This window comes from Mus musculus, chromosome 12 (genome assembly GCF_000001635.26).
Source record: "Mus musculus strain C57BL/6J chromosome 12, GRCm38.p6 C57BL/6J".
Lineage (NCBI taxonomy): Eukaryota > Metazoa > Chordata > Mammalia > Rodentia > Muridae > Mus > Mus musculus.
The window spans coordinates 112,241,881-112,263,683 of NC_000078.6; the positions used below are offsets into that span (position 1 = coordinate 112,241,881).

Consider the following 21,803-nt stretch of genomic DNA (forward strand, 5'->3'; position numbering starts at 1 on the left):
TTAGCTCTGGGTTGACTATAATGGTTCTGCTTGATGATGCAAATAGTGGGTACCCTGAAGACATAATTCCAGCTCTGGAAAAAAGTGTCCAAGCCAGAAGGTCCTTTGGGAGCCAGTCCTAGGCTCTGTGACTGCCCAGGGCTTTTTCTGCAGTTCCAGGAGTAGTGGTGTAGATGCTGCCCCTGCTGGACCGTGCTCAGATGCTCTGTCAGTGGCTGGCTCATACAGCTATTGTTCCTGGCTGGGCTGGGCTGGCCACCAGCTCCACCTGCCATTCCACAGCAACAGAGAGGCAGGTGGGTGGGAGCACAGTACATCTGATGTGGGACTGGTAAGGCTTAAGTCTCCCATACAAAACAAATCCCCAGCTCTGTGGCTCCTCCCACCTTGGGTTCAGGAGGGGCTTGGTGCAAACCTGCTTAAGGTGGTGTTCAGAGTCACCCACCTGCACACACCCCAGCTCTGCCCCTACCAGTGGTTGTAAATTGGGAAAAGATGTCTTCTGCAGAGAGTGTAGCCCAACGGGAGTGCTTGCCTTGCATGCAACAGACTCTGGCTCGCACTGCAGCACTGTAGTGAGAGAGAATATCTCTGAGCCCAGTGTTTCTGTCCTGAAAATGTCTCGGGTGAGCCGTTGGACAGAATGTCTTCAGAACCCCAGGCTATGTCTCCTGGGCCACTTCTCAGCCACCAGCCCCAGCTGCCTCTGCAGGTTTTTGCCAATTCAGGCCAGCTCCTCAGCTGTGGGCTCTCCTGCTCCACCCCAGAGGCCCCTTCACATTTGACACTGTGACCTCTGGATGCAGCAGGTGACCTGGCCTCTGGGGTCCCAAGCTCTTGGCATTCAATGTGACATTGGAGTGGAAGGCCCCCCTCACAGGACACAGACAGTGCTGAAGAGCAGCTACTCCAGCCCTGCTGTGTCCTAGAGTCTGGGCTGTCACCTGGGATGCAGGGCCCCCTCGGGCCAGTGTTTTAAGGGAGGCTGAGATCTGACAGCCTTGTAGAAAGCTGCCTGAGAGTTCCTTGTGTTTTTTGTTTGTTTGTTTGTTTTTTTGTTTTTTGTTTTTCCCCCGAGACAGGGTTTCTCTGTGTAGCCCTGGCTGTCCTGGAACTCACTTTGTAGACCAGGCTGGCCTTGAACTCAGAAATCCGCCTGCCTCTGCCTCCCTGCTACTGGGATTAAAGGCGTGCGCCACCACGCTGGGTGCTAGGTCACCATGGGAAAAACACTTGAGGACGGACAGTGAGGACGATGGAGTGTAGGGATGAGGGAGGCAGCAAAGGATGTGGTGACAGAGACTCCTCTAACAACGTAAGAGCCATCTTTGGGGTTGTGAACGCGAGTGTGTGGGAAATCCATGTTGAGCCAAGCCCACACTAGGCCTGACTGCTAGGCTCAGTGACCTGAGGAGTTAGACCTGCTCATGGAGGCTGGAACTCCTCAAGGGACCTGTCACAGAGCTCACAAAGATCAGTCCTAATCCCCATAGTCACATGCAAAGGAGGGAAGGCTGTGGCCATCTGTGGTGGGGAGAGGGGCCCGCACTGTTGTGCTTGCACATCCCACCTCTAGCTTATCAGGCTGCAGCCTGTGGGACCCAGAACAGCCCCCTCAAAGGGGCGGGGGCTGTGGGTCCAGACATGGCCCTCACTCTGGAAGGCGCTTGAAGGCTGTGTTTTTTAGCATTCATGTGTGAGTGTGTGTGTGTGTGTGTGCGTGCGTGTGGTGTCTGAGCAGATGTCTGTGTTGGCTCTGTGCAAGGGGCTGTGTGCACGTATGTCAGTGTGTGTATTTGTGTGATATGTCTGTGCATGTGTCCGCTAGCTTTATGTACAGGGTCTATGTGTGGTCATGTGAGTTAGAGAGTTATCCTGTGTGCTTTGTGAGTCAATGTATGTGATCTGTTCCCATGTCTGTGTGTCTGAGCGCCTGTGAGAATCAGTGTGTATCTGTCCCCACGTGTGTGTCTGTGTGTCAGTGTGTGACTGTATGAGTTGGTGAGTGCGTGTATGTGTGTGTATGTGAGTGTGTGTGGTGAGTGGTGATTGTGTACAAAGCTCCCGAGTGTACCCCCATGTGAGCCATCACTCATCCATCCCTGTGTGTCTTGGGAATGGGGCAGCACCTTTGGTGGGCTGTCAGTGGTCAGCAGGGCCACTGGCAAGCCTCAGGCTGTCATGTTGTTGCTGTGGGTGTGAGGTGAGGGGACAGCAATCTCAAAACTGGAGTTTCCAGTGAGCAAAGCGACCCTCAATGTCATAGGAGGGAAACCATGGCTGAGCCAGAGGCTGGGAGACAGAGGCAGGCAGGAAATAATGAGTGGAGGTGGAGGCTGAGTGGTTGGGCCATTTTCAAATCACCTGAAGTCACAAAATCAGTCATATCTGATCATGGAGGAAAGGACACTGGGAGACCCTGTGCTGCCCTCATCCCCCAGGAACGTGCCTCAGCTTGCCCTTCTAGAGTATGGGTGTTAAACCCTAGCTTTCGTCAGCATTTGCTTCCACCTACTGTGGGAGCCTTGGGCTTGGAGAGCCTGCGTGTCTGAGGATGCTCAAGGTTCCCTTCCTGTCTGTGACTGTTTCGGGCTTTGTGAACAGTGATGCTCAACTCTAACCTTGTCCGGACCATGCCCAGCAGCTGACCGGCTGGTTGCTCACAGTGAAACACACAGTTTACTTCAACCTTATGTGTGGTGCGACGTTAAATACCCTCACAGTGCTTGAAGGTCATCAGCCCTCACTGCATCCCAATCGCCTTTATGGTCAGAACGGCTCCATCCTGTTAAACACTCACTCTCCCTTTCCCTCCCCTGCCCCAGAGTGTGTTCGTCTGACTTTGCTGTGGTGTTGACAGCCCAGGAACCTCATGGCAGCGAGCCATTCAGCGGCTGGTCCACTGTATTTCACCAGGGTAATTTTTCCAAGTTATCCCTGTGTTACAGGACACGCGGTGTCTGTAGGCTGGACTTGGCCACTAGTCTGTCCTGTGCAGTCAGGTTCCTACCATCGCTTGCTTGTCTCCTATGGATGGTTTTGCTATGAAGGTGTCTTTCAGACCCCATCTTCACTTCTGTGGGCATGGCTGCCCTTCAATTACTGAGCCACACAGGAGTCCCCCACTTCACCTTCACTACTGGACACAGGCCACATAGGGTCACACTCCCTCCAGCAGGACACAAGTGCTGTGATCCCTCACATCCTATGCCGTTCTAGTGTGTGTGAAGTGATACTTCATTGTGATTTTGGTGCCTCTGTCCCCAGTGACTGGAGGCACCGTGCATCTTTGTGTGCATGTTTGACCTCTGTGTACGACAGTGTGAGGTTGAACACACACATGCAGAGTGACACTTGACGGGGCAGCATGGGACTCAGAGGGAAAGGTGCCCTAGCAATAGCCATGTGCCAGTGAAGTGCCACAATCGAACTTGAAGGGAGACAGGTTAAGGCACCTGTGTATGCTGTAAACCACAAAGCCACCAAGTCACCAAATATCTACAGTAATGAGCCAACAAAAGAATCAGAGTTCTCAGTCATCGAGTGTTGTAAGGAATCCCAGCACTCAGGAGGCAGAGGCAGGCAGATTTCTGAGTTCGAGGCCAGCCTGGTCTACAAAGTGAGTTCCAGGACAGTCAGGGCTATACAGAGAAACCCTGTCTTGAAAAACCAAAAAATAAAACAAAATAGGCTTTACTTGGAAAAGTACCAGGAAGGCCCATCCTGTGTAACAATGGTGGTGGCTAATCTTGGCTGTCAACTTGACACTCCTGGGAAGAGGGGACCTCAATATGAGAATGACCCCCATCACATTGGCTTATGGGCATATCTGTGGGGGCATTTTTCTTGGTTCCTAATTGGTGGAGGAGGGCCTAGCCCACTGTGGACAGCACCACTCCTAGGCAGGAGGCCCTGGGTTGTATAAGAAAGAGGACCAGACAAGTAGAAGGCCAAGTGACGCCATCCAGTAAGCTCACGTAGTCCCTGTGTTTCTGTTCAAGTCTCCCCGCCTTGAGCTCTGCCTTAGCTTCCCTTGACAATGAACTATAAGCTACGAGATGAAATAAACCGTCTCCTTTCCAATTGGCTTTTGGTCATGGTGTTTTATCACAACAACAGAAACCAAACTGGGACAGTAATTTATGGACCAAGAAGAAGTCAAAGTTAGAGATCATTTTAAACAGAATCAAAAGGAAAATACCCAAATCTGTGGATTTATCTATAGCACTGTACCTGAGTTTGAATGACTAGTTTAAATCAATGACCTCAGTTTGCGCCTCGTGATGCAGAAGAAACGGACTTGAAATGAATGAAAGGCAAGAGCAAGCTTCCCTGATCCCTGAAGCCAGTTCTTTGAGATGATCAATCAGATGAAGAGACCCTTAGCAAGCAGGATCAGAAAAGCAGGGAGACAAAGCATTACAAACCTCCACAGCTCAGGAGATGCCCACTAACTGACTCCACCGATTTAGGAAAAGTGGCAACAAGTTTGCTTATTCAAGGAAACGGCTGCATTCCTTGAAAGACTCGAGTTTCCCAGGCACATGCACGCCAGGCTCAGACACTGGCTCATGGCTCTAAACCTTCCTGCAAAAGAAGCTTCAGGCTCTGGGCTTCCCGAGGATCACGTTAGATTCAAGGAAGAAAAAAACCACCCAGCCAGGCACGCTTTTCAGATGCCAGCAATCACAGAAAATATCAACACTGTCAGTCAACAGGGAGCTAAGATCCAAAGCTACCACATGGACGCCCACAGCCATCAGCGTGCCTGTGGGAGAGGGCACAGGGGAGTGGGAGTTTTCAGGCTGCTGGTGGGTGTGGGTTATGGTCCAGCCCTTGGAAAATAGCCTGTTTCCTAATTTATCACATGCCCACCTCCCTCAGGGTCCAGTCATTCTGTACAAGGAGAAGCAAAAGCACACGCTAGGCCAGTCAGGTTTCCATTGCTGTGACCAAATGCCCAGGAAAACACGCTGAAGGGAAGAGGTTTTAGTCTGTGAGGGGCTGGCATTGCTGCTTTTAGGTCAATGGTAAAGCAGAAAACATCACAGCAGAGGGATGTGGCCAAGGAAACCTGCAATCAGGACACACACACACACACACACACACACACACACACACACAGAGAGAGAGAGAGAGAGAGAGAGAGAGAGAGAGAGAGAGAGAGAGAGAGAGCACAAGGTGCGTCCAGTAGGCTTGTACCCAGTGACTTACTCTCTCCACCCAGTCCTCACCTCTGGAAGTTCCCACCACCTTGTAACAATGCCACTTATGCCACTGAACTGTCATAAGTCTGCCACTTCTGCAGATCCCCACTTCCGGACACCTATTTGGAGCCAAGCTGCCCATAGAAGAGCCTTTTGGGGCACACATGACCGCAGAGGAGTGTGCGAGTGCTTGCGGCAGCCCCAGCCTGCAAAGAGCACAGGCTCAGAGCTCTGTGGATAGGTACAGGGTGATGTGTCTACCCCTCAGTTCTTCCTCAGCAGCAGAAGGTTACGGACACACTGTCACGGGGACAAGTGGCAAATGGCCCTGCATGAGGAGAGAAGCTTGACACAAGGGAGATAAATTATGAATCTGTAAAAAATTGATATGAAATTCTAGAAAATGCACGCTAATTGGAAATGACAGGGCATAGAACCATGGTTTCTTGAGGGACCTAGGGCCTGGGACGAGATGGATGAGAGGTGAGGGGACAGATGCCTCTTCTGTGTCCTGGGCATGTTCTTGCCTTTCCTGTTGCACTGGGCATATATAAATGCCCCAGTTTGTTTTCTGTTGCTATGATAAACACCAGGACCGAGAGAGCCTGGGTGAGGAAAAAGTCTGTTTGGGTTAAACTTCCAGCTCACAGTCCATCACTGAGGCAAGCCAGGCAGGAACTTAAGCAGAACCCACAGAAGAAGGCTGCTCATGGGATCGCACTCAGCAGTCCAGGTCCGCCTGCCTAGGGATGACACTGCCCACAGTGGGCAAGGCCTTCCTGTGTCAGTCAGCCATCAGGAAAGTGCCTCCCAGACACACACACAGTCCAGTCTGATCTGGGCAATTCCTTACTCTCTTCCCAGGTGACTCTGTTTGGGTGCAGTTGATAATTACAAACTAACTGGGGCAATGGGTATGTTAGAAACTGTGCTTCAAATGCGTGCATCTTATCCCACGGTGCCAAAGCTCATGACTGGAAGTATAAAGCTCTAGTTCTTCATTTAGCCAAATAACAAATGCTCACAGGTCGTGGCAAGCCTGCTGCGTCACACAGATGGCCAACATGTGCACCTATGAACAGTGTTAGCCTAGAGGAAGAACACACAGCAGTACAGCATGGGCCATGCTCATTGCCGTGGGTGAACATCCTGAGAAAAACACCGGCAAAGGGGATGTGAGGACCTTGACAGATGCTGGTACTGATGACCATAGGTGTGTCCAGGCTACCTCGAGGGACCCTGGTGGGAAAAAGATCCTTCCTGTCTCCGTGACAGCAAAGGCAGAGGTGTTGGTAACCCCCAAGCAGGCCCCCAAGTGTCAAGTGGATGAGCCATTGAGAGGTTTATGCTGCTGTGAATTAAAGCCATAGGGATGGAGAAACTTCGTGAGGCTGGGAGATGTGGGTATGGCTGCTCCAGGGTCTGGCTTGAGGCTGTATGTGCAAGGAGGCTGGTGTGGATCTGCTGGCATTCTTGGTCCTGTGACCTGTGCCCCTGTCCCTCAGTGCAGTGGGGTTGTTTCTGGGATCACTTGGCAAGTGAACCTAACCGGAGTATGGGAGAATGGGAGCAGATGTTAGGGCCCCAGGAACAGTGAAGGTCCCTAGTGCTATATGATCTCCTGCCCTTCTCTCCCTCTTGACCATGTCTTTTTTGTTTTCGTTTGTTTGTTTTCAAGCCAGGGTTTCTCTGTGTAGCCCTGGCTGTCCTGGAACTCACTCTGTAGACCAGGCTGGCCTCGAACTCAGAAATCCGCTTGTCTCTGCCTCCCAAGTGCTGGGATTAAAGGAGTGCGCCACCACTGCCCAGCTCTTGGCCATGTCTTAGGACATTAATACATCAGGGAAAGAGGCTGAGGCCTGGGCAGAGGTTCTAAGGAACTGGGCTCTTGTATCCCATTATTCCCCTCAGGAGTGACCAGACCTAGGGGTCAAGCAGTACTGCAGGGCAGACACCAGTAGCTTCGCCACTGGACTACTGTAGGGGCAGGTGAGGAGGCTGGTAAAGCCTGACCCAGCCCTACTGGAAGGACCTAGCTGTAATGGGGGCTGGGCTGTGGTTGAGACCACATGGGTAATAGGTTTATCCTGGACACTCAGGCAGGAGAAGTCTCATTTCGTTGGGCCTCACCTGTGGGTGAATGTTTCCTGAGCCCTGGAAGTCAGACAGACACAGGGGTAGCAGGATCTGCCAGGGGGTGGTGGAGCTCTGTGTCTGGTGTGTCAGGACCTGGGCACACAGAGGCTGATGACATTTCTCCCAAGCCTGTGGCCTGGCCTTGGTTGTCCTCTGCTTGGAAAGATGAGGTGTTTTCTCCTTCTGTGCTATCTGTCCCCTGGGTGAAATTGAGCAAACCCATAAAAGCCAATGGCTCTGATTGCGGAGGACGACGACGTGCTGCCCAGATTGCATCGTGACGCGCGCTGCCAAGTTGATAAAAATGTAATAAGTTCCAACAGGAGAGTTCTTTGCTGACAGGTGTGGCGTGGCGGTGTGTAACTACGTTCACAATGAATCGACTTTCCGTGGCGGTCATTTAGTGCTATTATTTATGAAGCGTGGCACAGAGTGACCAGAAGCTGTGGAAGGGAAGGTGTGATTGACTCTGGAGTGAGGTGCCGGGGCCAGGAGGGGTGGCCTAGAGTGCACCTTGGCCGAGCCTAGCGGTCCCCAGCAGAGTCCACTGTGCTGGGGCCTCCTGGGTGCAGCTGCTGTGCTGTAGGATCATCCCCTTTGTGACTGGAAATGATTGTATTTGTGGTTTGCACAGAAATTCTGCAACATATTGATTTTTCAATTACGTTGGGAAGAAAAACGAGAATGAGAGGGAAGGATTGTGCTCACTCCGGAGTGGCTGAGTGGAGCTGTCTGCTGTGGCAGGCATTTACAGCCGTAACCCCAGGCGGCCCAGGAGACTTGGCCCAAGTCAGGGACCTTGAGTAGGTCACCATCCAGGGCCTCACAATTGCACATGACTCTAGACATACAGCCTTTGTGCGTCTGGGGAAACTGAGCCACGCTGGGGAAGGGCCTTGCCTCTGTGGAGTTAGTAGCAGAAACGGACCGGAACCTGAGCTCAGGACTCAAGCCTGGTGTCCTGGTCCAGGTTAGCATCTGATCAGAAAAGCTGGGGTCTGAGGGTCCGGCAGAGCCTCCAGGGCCTGCAAGAGCAGTCAGTGTAGCCTAGGGTAGGGTTGAAGGCCCAGCAAGCCCACCTCCGCCAAGGCCCACTGTTGCCTGGGCCTGTTTTGGGGCCACCAATACTGTGAGCTCATCTCTATTCCCTTCTGCCATCTCAGTCCTGACCAATGTCTTCCCTTCTTTGGGGTCCTTTGGACCCTCCATTCCTGCTCCTCCTTTGTATTGCTGTTTTGCTGCGGATCTGGTGACTCTCCAGTTTCCAGCAGGTTGAGGGAGAGGTTTCAAAGCAAGGCCAGCTGTCCACTTGAGGGTGAAGGCAGGGTGGTGTGTGACTGTAAAGCCAGGTTGTTGGCTGGAGTGATGGGCTCTGCAAACAGGTTCCAGGGGCCTGGGTGTTTGACCAGAGTGGAGGCTACCCCGATCGTTGCTCCCTCCCCCTGCCTAAGACATGGCTCCCCGAGCCTTCCAAGTGTTGTGAGAATCAGGTTAAGCTGACTTGAGAACTGGGGTTCAGGGGGGTCCTGGCTTGGTGCCAGCAAGCTAAGGCTTTCACCGGAGGGCCAACTCACCAGGGTGGTGCACCATAGGGCTCTTTGGAGGAGGCAGTTGGGTTAGGGACAGTTATAGTTGGAGATGCTGCTGCCATCCAGCTGTTGGCAAAACAAATGCTTCTCTGAGGCTTGATCTCGGCTGGACTTTAATGGGAAAATCAAATTCTTACCTGCTCAGAAAGGCTCTGCTCCCTCAAAGCCATGTAAAGCACGGTAGCAATTATGCTCCCTGGTGTTTTTCTTCTTTATAGAAGTGGAAAGTGTGCAAAATGGATCACACGCTTGTTAGCACAGCCGGCTCCTGCCACAAAAGAGTGCTGGGTATCGGGTGACATGGCTGTTGCTTCTTGCTGCATGGGACAACGAGACAGCTCTGTGCAGGTGAGAGTGGAGAGTGTGTGACGTCAGGCAGAAGGGGCTTTGGGATCGGGGCACCCACTCCAGTTGCTGTACATCTGGCTTCCAGTGAGATGGTTAGGTGACCTGACCTCCCTCCCACTTGAGGGCAGAGTTTCCCTTCCCCTTACCAGAAGGCTAACCTTCTGAAGCAACACACAGGTAGGCATTGACCTGACCAGGAGGCTGCTGCTCCTTAGAAACAACGGCCCTTCTTGACCCAGAGCCCAGATGCTGGCTTGCATTCCTCTAGTTGATCTTTTCTCCTGCCCCGGGAGTTTCAAGGGAGCAGAAAGCTCTGGGCCGCTTGTTTCTAAGAGGCCTGAGGGTGAGATCCGACTTGGAAACTTACCTTCCTTCACTTCAAGGTTTGCAGAGGGAAGATGTCCTGGGCTTCCAGGGGGACTAGGAGGACAATGATCAGGAAGGAAGAACCCTTATAAAGGGCAGGATGAAGGGCTTGCCAGGGCAGCTCATTCTCCTTTGACACAGGATTTGGGTGCCCAGTACAGTAGTAGTAAAGAAAGCCATGGACCAGTGTGTCAGGGAGCTGGGCAGGAGCTGGGCAGGAGCTGGACAGTACAACCAGGATGTTTGGTGGGAACGGGGTTGGGGAGAGCGGCCCCAAAACAATGACCTGAGCTGCCACAGAAGGCAGGACGAAGTGAGGACACCTTGCCTGGTAACCACATGTTCGGGGTCCATCTGTGTATACCCTCTGGTTCACAGAGGTAAATAGGCCCAGAAAGGGGTGGCTGTCTAAGGTCTCACAGCAGTTTGGAGGGGTTCTGGGACAAAGTGCTGTCCTACATGGGTCCTGACCTGGTCCCAGCCCACATTATCCCTGAGAAGGAACAGGGCTAAAATGGCCCCCCTCTGCAGGAACATGGTCTCTGTCACTAGACTGTGAGTCCAGCAGAGGACAGGCATGGAACACGTGTCCCAGACCACGCTTCACCCAGCTCAGTCCCCCACATCCACTGAGCTCGTAAATAATCTCACAGGTAAAGGATCTAATTTTCTCTCATTCGTCCTGTGTTCTTGCTGCCTCGTAAATCACAGCCATTTATGACTCTCTCTTCGGCACTTTTGCGATGGCCGATAATGGTGGAGTAAGTGGCAGAGAGGATGAATTCTGCGGCAGATTTTAAACAAACGTGCACGTTGGAGCCATAAATAACTTTAAGCAGTGCTGGGGGGGAGGCGTTTCCCCCCCCCCTCCTCGCAGGCCACCCCAGGAGCACAGCTGCAACCCTGGGGGGGGTTCTGCTTCCCTTCAGAAGGGCCCCTTTAAAGAGTAGGACTTGTAGCTTTTTATTTCTTATGGAGAGGATCCCACATGCTCACAGGTTTACATATGTGTGAATACGATCATATGTGTGCGCACACACGTGTGCATGTATGTACAATGTGAGCCTTGGACTCCCCAGCCCAGCCCAGCCCAGCCCAGCCCAGCCCAGCCCAGCCCAGCCCAGATGTGTACCCCAGTGACAGTTGCTCTTTGGGTCTTGGGGTACCTTTCTGCAGGACGTGTACAATGTCGGCTCTCAGGCTGGGCAGAGTGGCTGGGGGTTCTCAGCCTATTTAGCTCCAAAGTCTGCTGCTCAAGGACTGTGGCTCTGCTGTCTTGACCTAGAGCCCCCAGGCCACCCAATACACTGCCAGTGCTGTCTGATACCTGCTCCAGCTCAGGGAGGTAGATGTGAACGGTAGGTGGGAGAACTCTGTGGCCGGAGCAGAGGTCCTGAGTACTGAGGCCTTGAAGAGCTGGACTAGAGGCCTGGGGATGTCTCCTATCAGGCCACTTGTCCAGAGAGTACATGGTAGGGCTTGCTTTTGAGAAAGTACCACCTCTGTTCTCACAAGGTATTAAATGGCTTCTCTCATTTCCAAGGTGTCCTTCCAACCTTCCCTTCCCCTCCCCAGGCTGTTCCTTGATCCGCTAGCAGCTGTACACACATACGTACACATAAGTCAGAGCACATAAACATGTATGTAGTAGGTGCACATGTAGACAGGCACATACGTGGCTGCTTCCATACTGGGCAGCTTCATAGATACCACGCGGGCCCTCTGAGCCCACAGGCTCTGGGACCCCTGAGTCCCCCATTGTTTGTTCTTTGCCAGGACCTGCTTTGCCAGCAGTGGGCTTGGGCATCTCCTCATGCAGCCATAAATGTAATTGATATTCTCAGCATTTCGAGAAAAAAAATACGAGTATTAAAGATATACAGTACACCTCATAAAATTCTCTCATATTTCTTCTTTATGGTAGGTTCTAAAATTGGCAAAATAAATTCCCTAAAACCCATTACACTTAGTGCAGAGTGTGTTTTGGAGGCAGAAGGCGCAGAGCTGGGGCCTCGGGCTCCTTGCGTAGAGGAGTGCGGTTCCAGCCTGGCCACGGGGCCCTTTTCCCCGACACTGGATTAAATGGGAGCAGTAATTGCCTTGTTCACAGCCTCTGAGCACGGCCCAGTGCCCAGCAAGCTTAATCTCCATGCTGAGGCCTTCTGTCTTCCTCCAAGTAAAGAAAATGCTGCTGTGACTCCCACACTGATTCTGTCTGGTTCAGGGCTGCATATCCCCGGGAGCCCTACCATATAATTATGTGGGCTCCCTTCCCCACAGGTGCATGTGTTGGGGACTAGTGTCCAGGTGGGCGGTGACTGTCAAAGCCCGCTGTCTGTGAGCCCCTGTGCCAGCTCACTGCTGTAGCTGAGCGCTCTGCCCACCTCAGTTTCCTTACAACTCCCTCTTAGTTTAATTCAGATTGAAATTCATAACCCATGATTATAGATGCCTGGATTCACTCTTTATTATTTTTTCTCTTTCATAAGATTCGCTTCCAAATAGCAGAAGGCCACGTTTTCCCCCTGCAATGTTTAAAACCAATTTTATTGAGGAATAGTTTACGGGCCATAAAATACATGCTTTTTTAACAAGGTAAACTTGGGCCAGAGGTAGTACGTTGGGTAAAGGATGCTTGCTGCCAATGCTGATGACCCGAGTTCAGTCCCAGAACCCCCATGGTAGAGGGAGAAAGCTGACTCCTAAAAAGTGTTCTCTGACCTCCACACATGCGTGGGCAACTGTGCACACACACTAGGTATAAATAAGTACATTGTAAATGTTATTTTCTGGGTTGTTTTAGGTTTCCAGAGTTTAAAAGAATTCAAGACAGTATTGACACTTCTTATATACCTCCATAACTTGCACCTCACGTTATTATAGTATGTTTGATGTGAATGTTTCTGAAGACCTTGGTGGCTTTTGGGAGAATTGTTAGGTGGCATGTAAGCCAGCCACCTCCAGCCCACCTGGCATGTCTGCTGTTTTGTCCCTGGCCAGATGGGAGCTGTGGGTATTGCAGCAGCCACAGAAACCATGAGGTCTCTCCACATCTGTCCAGGGTGAGTGTTGTGGGTGTGAGGGATCAGTAGCGTTGACCTAGATAGGCTGACAAGGGAGTCAGGTGAGCCTGCCATGGAGTCGCCCCTTCTGCACTGCCCTTTGGAGGAGCCCTGTTCCGTTCCTGAGCACGGGGCACCTTGTAGATGATCTGGAATTTTCTGCATCGAAGATTGTTCTCTTCTTCATCTGTTTATGCATTTGCTTGTGTTAGGAATGTGTGGGCTTTCTGTCCTGGCTCCTGTGTGCCAGGACTCTCCCAGCCCGTGTGCCTATCCCTCTTTCTTGGCAGTATAGGAACTTCCAGGTCCACCTCATGCCTTCTCCACATCCATTTCTCCACAGATCCTTGAAGTGGAAACGTAAGGGTTCTTTGGAAAGTCAGTTGTGTCGGATGATGTTTTGCTGGGGCAAACACATGAAGGAGTGTTTTCCTGAAGTGGACACAGGTGAAAGACTAAGGCAGACTGGTGAAGGAACGTTTTGCCGAGGCAGACACAGGTGAGAGGATGTTCTGCTAAAGCAAGCACGTGAAAGGACATGTGATGAAGGATTCTGTGATAACAACACTCATGTATTGGTCCGCCTTACATTTCGTAGTTGAGCTGTATTTGGTCCAGACTCCATAGAGAGAAACTAAAACTTCTGGTGGCGTCCTGCAGTTTCTTGCCACTTCCACAGACTCGGGTTGATGTTAACTGATACAGATGCATGTGTTGAGGCAAGACCCGTGGAGGACTGGATGGACAGTGATGGAGACTGAGTTTGGCTTGCTGGCACAGCCAGCTGTGCAATGCTGTGGGTCTCGTGCCTTCCCTTCCCTGAGCGAGGCACAGCTGAGAACTTGGCATTCCTCCCGGTCCCTCCTGCTGACTCACGCTGAGGTTGAGGCTTGGTGTCTCTGCTAGGTAGTACCACCGCTGCTGCTGATTCCTGTTCGCTATCCGACTCTACTGAACTGGACTGCTGGTGTATCTGTGAGGTGTTTGCGAGTGGATTGAGCTGCCGCTGCTAACCTGTGAACTGAACTCCTGATTTCCAGACAACATAGATGGGAGTCCCTCCAAAGAACTTTTCTAAACAGGTCCACTCCCCACCCCCATCCTTTCTTTCCCTCTACCTCTGGTGGGTAGTGGGCCACAAGGGAGGTTAAAGCATTTAAGAGCATCATTAAAAACAGGATTTGAAAAAATTAAAGTTACAGATCACTGTCTCCTGTAGGACTCTACTAGACACACTGCAGCTTCAGGACACCCCACACAGACTTTTCAGACCCTTCTTTTGCTCATTTGGAATTCTCACACCAGCAGTGAAGAGCTTGGTACCCACCATCTGCCCCGTCTGTCCAGCTAACTCCAAATTCCAGCCCGTGTGGGTGGTGGTGTCCACAGGATATTGTCATTGACATTGATGGGCTCTTCTCTTGTTCAGGGAGACATAGGGCATCTCCTTTTCTGTATCATGGGGAGGCTGGCTCCCACACTTGTACTGGGATGAGACACTCTGGTCCCTGCCAGCCCTGCTTTCTGGAATCCAGTCTCTTCAATCATGGTTCATGGGTCTAAGCTTTTTTATAGATTAATATCTATTCTTGCTGTAAAGCTCTGAAATCATGACCAATGTACCATGTTGCACATTACAGTTTGGGTCTGGACTATTCTCAAGGCCCGTGTGAAGGAGAGTTGGCTCCTAGCCTGGTCTCCATCCAGAGATGGTGGAAGCATGGGAGATGCGTCCTAGAGATGCTTAGGTCACTACGTATTGACCGGGCATGTAACAGGTTTCTTCATCTGTCCTTTGTCGTTTCTGGCAACCAGGCAGAAAGTCTAATTTAGGTTGAAAGCTGTGAGTCTGATTGAGGGTAGATTGAAACCCCCAAACAATCCTTCTGTCTTCATAAGTGTGTATTCTCAAGAAAAAGCTGGCTAACACTCCGTGTGTCCCCAAGAACTGTATCACACAGCATTGTCCTGTCTTTTGTCCCAGTGTCTCCCCTGTTTCCCAGTCATCACTACCTCACTCTGACTTCTGGCAAATGGTTCTTGTTGTTTTTGTTTGTTTCTTGTTCTAAAGTGTCTCCAGAGTTTGGCTTTTTGCAGAGCACTGTATTGTGGGAACTCCACAGTCCAAGACTTGCATACTGGCTTCTCTTCCTTTGTAATGCTCATTGAAGGTTCAGACCTTAGACTTGATATCTCCAGTCCTCTTTTCCCTGAATGGTGCTGCAGTGCACAAATGGAGGTACTGGGAATTGCTTATCCAGTGACCCATGGAAGGATATCTTGGTTGCTTCCGGTTTTTAGCAACCACGAACGAACGAAGCCGCTATAAACATTTTAGGTGGGATTTTGTATGGACGTAAGTTTTCTCAGGAGTTGGGTAAATACCTTGGGACTCAGCTGCCGGTTCATATGGTGTGATTATGTTTAGCACTGTAAGGAAGTGCCAGGCTGTCTCTCAGAGGGGCTGCCCCATTCTGCAGTCCCACCAGCAGTGAAGACAGCTCCTGCTGTCTTTGCATCCTTACTGGCTGTGGGTACCACTGTGCTTTGGAGCCTGGGCATTCTGGGATGTACACAGTGGTACCTTGCTGTTCTGACTTGCACATGCTCAATGAAAAAGGATGCTGGACAACTTTCAACACCTGGGTTTGATATTTGTTTTGTTTTGTTCTGTTTCGTTTTGTTTTGTTTTTTGATGGAATGCTCACTTAGACCTTTCCTTGTGTCTAAGTGGGATTGTCTATTTTGGGTACATATTCTGTATCTGCTATGCATGTGTTTTATAAAGAAATTTCTTCTAGTTTGTGGTCTGCCAGTTTGTTCTCTTGGTGATATTGCCCCAGAGAATAGATATTTTAAATTTGCGGAAGTCCAAGATGTCAGCTTTTCCTTTTGTATTTGTGTTTTTATTGTAACTGAAAAATTACCACCACACCAGGTAACTGAGGCTTTCTGGGGTCACTGCTGAAGGTTTGATAGTCTATATAGTTTGCATTTGTAAGTTTGTATAGCTTACACTTGTGTCTATGATCCTTTCTGAGATATGTTTTGTACAAAATGTATCCAGTCTGTGTCTAGACTGTGATTATTTGCATTGTATCGTCTATTCAAAAGCTCATGTTTCTCACTAATGGCCTTGTTCCTTGTCAAAGGTCAGATGACAGTAGTGTCAAGGATACATATCCTTCTGGGTCCCCACCTTCCTCTGCCCATCTGTCTGCCTTGCCTCTGTCCTTGTGCTGAGCTTTCGAGTGGAGGAGTGTCTTCCAGGCCCTCTCCCCTGCTGAGTGCTCTTCGGTGTCTTTCCTTTGTCTAGGTGAACTTCTGAATCTGCCTGGCGGTGTCTGCAAGAGCTCGCTGAGGTTGTCGTGGCCGCAGGAACTGCACGGTAACAACAGCAGCACAGTTTGACTCTTTCCGCTAGAGCGGGGGACAGTTTTCCCTTTAGTTGGGCATTATTTGATCTTTCACCGAGTTTTATAGTCCTGAGCGTGTAGACTGCAGATCCTATGCAGGCTTTGGTAGCTTCCTATTTAGGTATTTCATTTTAGGGGTTTGTGTTGTAACTAGCTTTTTTTCTTTTTACTTCAAATTCTAATAGTTTATTGTTGATAAGCAGAAGGCATTGGACTTTTATATGTGAACCATGTGTCTTGCAATCTTGCTGTACTTATTTATTCCAAGAGACAGATTCATTCACTCACTCATCCATTCATTTGTTCACTTTATTCATAAGTTGATTTTCAGATGTGGAGATTATATCTGGAATAAATCTCACTTGGCATACATATCTAATGAAGCTTTGATTTGCTAATGTTCTGGTGAGTTTTGAACCTCTATTCTTGGCCTGCACCTTTCTTTTAATGTCCTTACATGGTTTTGGTATTAGAACAGCAGGTAAACTAGAGAGTGTCTGTGTCTATTTGTGGTGAAATTATAGAGGTGGTAATTATCACATATGTAGTTGTTAGGACTGCCTGACAAGGGTAGGCCTGGCACTGCTCTCTTCTGAAGGTGATCAATGGTTATTCCAAATGTAAAAATAGGATAAGAACTTGGAGAAACAGTTTGAAGAAAGAAGGACTTATTTTGGCTCACGGTTCTAAGGTTTCAGTTCATAGTTGGCTCCTTTGTTTTCTGTGTGTGTGTTTGTGGTATGTATGTTATGTGTGTATGAGATGTGTGTGTGGTGTATATATGTGTGATGTGTGTGTGATATGTGTGTGTATGTGTGTGTAATGTGTGTGTAATGTGTGTGTATGATATGTGTGTATGTGTGTGTAATGTGTGTGTATGATATGTGTATGTGGTGTGTGTATGTGTGTGTGTGATGTGTATATGATATGTGTGTGTGGTGTGTGTATGTGTGTGTGTGATGTGTGTGTGTGTTACATATGTGTTGTGTATGTGTGTGTGTGATTGTATGTGTGTGTGTGTGATGTGTATGTGTTATGTGTTTGTGTGTGTTGCTGGTGATGAATGCCTATCCTGACACAGGTGCTCTACCACTGATATCTATGCTTAGCTATATTCAGATTTTAAACCTATCAATAGATTAATCTTTTCCCTTCCATTCCCTCCTTACCTTCCCCTCCCCTCCCTTCCCTTCCCTCACGATCTAGTTGTCTCTAGAAGACCTGATTTACCAAACTGATCATCAAGACAAACTCTTCTCTTCTCCTCTCCTCTTCTCTTCTCTTCTCTTCTCTTCTCTTCTCTTCTCTTCTCTTCTCTTCTCTTCTCTTCTCTTCTCTTCTCTTCTCTTCTCTTCTCTTCTCATCTCTTCTCTCTCTCTCTCTCTCTCTCTCTCTCTCTCTCTTTCTTTCTTTCTTTCTTTCTTTCTTTCTTTCTTTCTTTCTTTCTTTCTTTCTTTCTTTCTTTCTTTCTTTCTTTCTTTCTTTTTGTTTTTTTCCAGACAGGGTTTCTCTGTAGCCCTGGCCGTCCTGGAACTCATTTTGTAGACCAGGCTGGCCTTGAACTCAGAAATCCGCCTGCCTGTGCCTCCCAAGTGCTGGGATTAAAGGCGTTTGCCACCACGCCCGGCTCCTCCACTTTTCCTTGTGGAGTTTTGTACCATTTCCTGTTAAATTTTTAAATTTGTAGATACAGAGTTGCTGGCTGGCTGTATTTTATTAGTGTTCTCGTGTCTCGGCAGGCATGGCTTCCAGCTTTCATTTCTGTTTGTCTCAGCCTGGCTGGAGTTCTCTCACTTCTGTAGACCCTTTCAAAGAGCAAGCTTTGGGTTTCATTGATTTTTTTTCCTAGTGCTTCCCCGCCCCCTTTAAGTTCAGTGATTTTTTTGCTATATATATATTTTTTTCTTTTTATCTTCCTGCTTGCTATCTTAAACTGTTCTCTCTCTGGTTTCCTGAGATGGAGGCCCGGGCTACTTACTTTGGGTCTTTCCTCTTATCTAATGTGTGTGTTAATGCTGTAAATGGCTGTCAAGCTGGGCAGCCACAGCGAGCCAGCACTTCTAAGTTGGATGTTCATTTACTTCTCTTGAGACTTTGCCTTTGACGTGTGATGTTTAATCTTCAGATGTTTGGGGGATTTGCGGCTCTCTCTGGCTGAGTTCTAGGTTCACCGCACAGTGATAAGCATATGTGTGACAAGTGTCTGTCCCCTGGCCTGCTCTGTAGCCCTGTGAGTGGCCCGTGCTGGCGGATGCTCCACATGAACTTGAGAGGAGTGTGTTCTCTGCCTCCCTGGAAAGCGTATTCTGGAAACATCCACGGATTAAGCTGACAGAGGATGATGTCTCTGACTGGAGCAGTGGCTCATTGCTTCTCAATAGCTCTGCCAGCTTTTGCTTACGAACTCTGAGCTTGTTTAGAAAGACAAGGATGGGTGAGCTAAGGCACAGACTGGAGAAGGGCTAATGAGTGAGCATAGAGGGGTCCCAGGGCTGTGTGGCTCCCTAACTGCCAGGGAACCTGACCGGCTCAGTGAGGCTGCAGAGTCAGACAGCCTAGGAATCTACATGTGGAGCCCATCAATTCTCTCCAGGACCCTGCTCCTAGTCATGGGGCCATACCCGTGTCTCCTCAGATGCTCAGTCTGACCTTGGGACATGCCTTTTGAGGATGGTGTGAGCAATGGCATAATCTTGGGGAGACAGATTGATTCTGCATGAGAGCAGCCTGGGGATTACTGTGGACCATGCGGTCTGCAGGCTCGATTCTCACATGTTGAGGTAATTATTAAGAGAACTGAATCCACCATCTCTCTGTCCCCACTGAGGCATGTTCCTGATCTAGTACTGACACTGGTGGGCCATACTACTAGTCCTGGTGGGGTACCGCCAGCTCTGTCCTACATTGCAATAACCAACTAGATCTGCCATTCTCTGTTTGATAACACAATACTCAGTAGCCCAGTAAAAACAAGACTCAATGCTTATAGTTATCCAATCAGATTTATATATCAATAAATTCCCAATACCCAAGATGCCAATACAATAATTTCAGAACCAATTGATAATGATAAAAGCTGCCCACCAGGTTAGACAAATTATCCCAATATTCTAACCTTTATGACATCATAACAACCTGTGGCTGGTCATAGCCACGATGATTCACATCTGCTGCCATCTTCCTTTCTCCTTGCTACCCTGAGACACTCCCTGTCTCTGCAACACTTATCTCTGCCTCCCTTTCCCTGTCCAATCACAGGTCTCCCACTGCCATGATGTAATTGGACAGGTAAAATCCTGTGGCACTCACAATGTCTGCAGGCTAAAGCAATGCAACCCGAGTGCGATGCAAGTCTCTGTCTACGTTCACAGCCAGATCTTGAGACTGCTGATGCCACAGGGCAACCTGGCTCCTCCTAAATAGTATGGAAACTGGAGCCTAGGAGGGGGCCACTTGTGTGCATGAGCCCCAAAATCTGTGTCATGGCCAGGGCTGGGCAGGACAGAGCAAAGAAACTGTGATCAGAAGCTATGCTTCCACGTGGCAGAGGGGGACTGGGAAAACCCATCCTCCACGATCCCTTGGGAGACTGTAACTTTAGGCCATGTCACCGGTGTATTCTGAATGCTGTTGGAAACATTAAGTAAGGTGCTACAAGTAGAGAGGAGCTTAGGTACCAACTGTGTGGTTTGAAACAGCCCGGAGAGACAATCTTCTTACACGTAAGGAAAAAAAGAACCCATTGTCCAACAACGGCTGCCAGGATGCCAGCCTGTTAGATGAGAGAGAAGGGAGAACATCCATGAGGGAGGCCACCACCGTGCCACCCATAGGCTCCGTGTCTCGAAGCTCCTCTTACCAGGCACAATTCTGTGGAAAGAGAGCCTGGAGGTATTGCTGTCCCAGGATGTCTAACCATGGCTGCTAACGTGGAGTGGCCGTGGACACAGGAAGCTGTGAAGAAGCAACAGAGAAGACATAGCTAAGGTTGAGAGGCTCGGGGGCAGGAGTATACTTTCCTTCACCAGAGCCATGGCTGAAGGGGAAGATGCTCCAAGGGGGCGGAGCTTAGCGTTGAGAGAGCAAGCCCTGGGTATTACCTGGGAAACAGTGGTGAGTCAGGTGGGGGAGGCCTCATCCTGGCTAGCTCTGACACTCTTGGCTTTGATGGTGAAAGTCTCACCTCCAAGTACCAGGAAAGCCAGGGTGGGTGGTTATGAAAAAGCCTGTGTAATCACATTCTACAGGACAAAGGCTGGGGGAGCCAGAAATGTCACCTGTAGACCACAGGGTTGGGTGACTAGGTCGCTGCTTGACACTTGTCCCCTTACTTTGCTCAAGAGGGAGGGAGTTTATCCATCCGCCATGTCCCTGTCCCTCTGAGGCTTTCCAGTCTCTAGAACTTGGTGCCAATTGTCATCAGAACTTGGAGTTTAAGTTGGATATGGCGACCCATGCTCCCCACTTGGGAGGCTGAGGCATGACAATGGTAAGGATCGTGAGAAGCCAACCTGAAACATATGGCGAGACCGTCTCATAACATGAATGAAAATGAAACAGAATCTGGACTCTGAGCTGGGTGCCGTGCTGGGGGAGAAGGGAAGATGCAGAAGTGTGGGAGCCCTGTGACCAAGCACACAGGCTAAGTGTGTCCCATGCCCCTGCCTGTGGGAATCTGTGTGTTCCAAGTCACTGAGACACTGGCATGTTTGTTACCACAGCAAGATTTGCTATCGGCTGATACCCTAGTATCTTCTTGTCCTTCCCATTTCCCTTCCTTCTGTCCCTCTGTCATTCCCTCCCTTTCTCTCCCTCCCTCCTCTTCCTCCTCCTCCTCCTTCATTTCTCTCTCTTTCTTTTGCCTTTCTGAGACAGGATGTGACAATCTCGGACTTGCCGGTGCTGGTGTGAAGCATCAGTCCAGCTCCCCTGCACCCTCACCAGAGACTTCCTCTTGCTCAGGCCATTGATGAGGACACAGGTTCTCTCCTACCTGCTCCCTCTGGCTCTATGGGTTGCTAGCAGATCTCTCCCTTACTGTAACATGCTCATGTGTGGATGTAGGAGCGGGGAGAGACCCTTTCCAAGCTGGCCCAGAGTCTGCCCTGGGTGGGGGTGGTACGGTCCAGACAGATCAGCACCGTGGCAGCCCCAACACCCTGGGTGACAGCTCTTACACTTAAGCTCCTTTCCCTCAGTGAGTTGTCCAAAGCTTCCAGTTGGAGGGATTCTGCCCTGATCTTGAATATGCATGTTTTAAAGTACTTTGCAAAATGGAGGCCCTCTCGAATGTTATTCCAATCCTCCAGCTATCAGGGAAATTGGGGTGTTGTATAGATTAAGGAGAAATTACTTGAGGAGATGTCGGTAGAAGCTCGAATGCTTATCTGTACAAATAAATTCAGTGCAATCCACAATTAAGCAGCATTTGACATTTAAAAAATATTTGATCCATGTTTTGGCTTCCAGAGCTGCTTCGGGGAGCGGCAATGTGCAAATTACATTCAAATCAGGGTTAAATATAGTTCTCAGAGAAAGATTGTATGATTTCAATTGCCTAATTATTTGGGGGAAAAATCTGTTCTTCAATAATTAAAAGATGAGGATGCTTGGCATCTGATGCAGAACTGGATATTTCCTCCATGGTACCCGAAGGTGCTGAGCTGGGCGTGGAGGTGG

The 21,803-nt window shown here is 49.7% G+C and overlaps 1 long non-coding RNA gene across 6 annotated transcripts in view; it reads left to right on the forward strand.

Moving 5' to 3' along the window:
* Gm36894 overlaps positions 1-21,803 on the forward strand; it is an 86,236-nt gene that overhangs the window by 23,279 nt on the left and 41,154 nt on the right. For 2 of the 6 annotated variants that reach the window (XR_873048.2, XR_873047.2), the window contains exons 2-3: positions 13,052-13,207; positions 16,025-16,096. The exons of 1 other annotated variant lie outside the window; for it this stretch is intronic. This is a non-coding gene — a long non-coding RNA (predicted gene, 36894). Of the gene's footprint in view, positions 1-9,146; positions 9,281-13,051; positions 13,208-13,678; positions 13,791-16,024; positions 16,097-21,803 lie in introns of those variants that run through there. 3 more of the 6 variants (XR_873046.3, XR_873051.2, XR_001780723.1) reach the window with 3 other exon arrangements.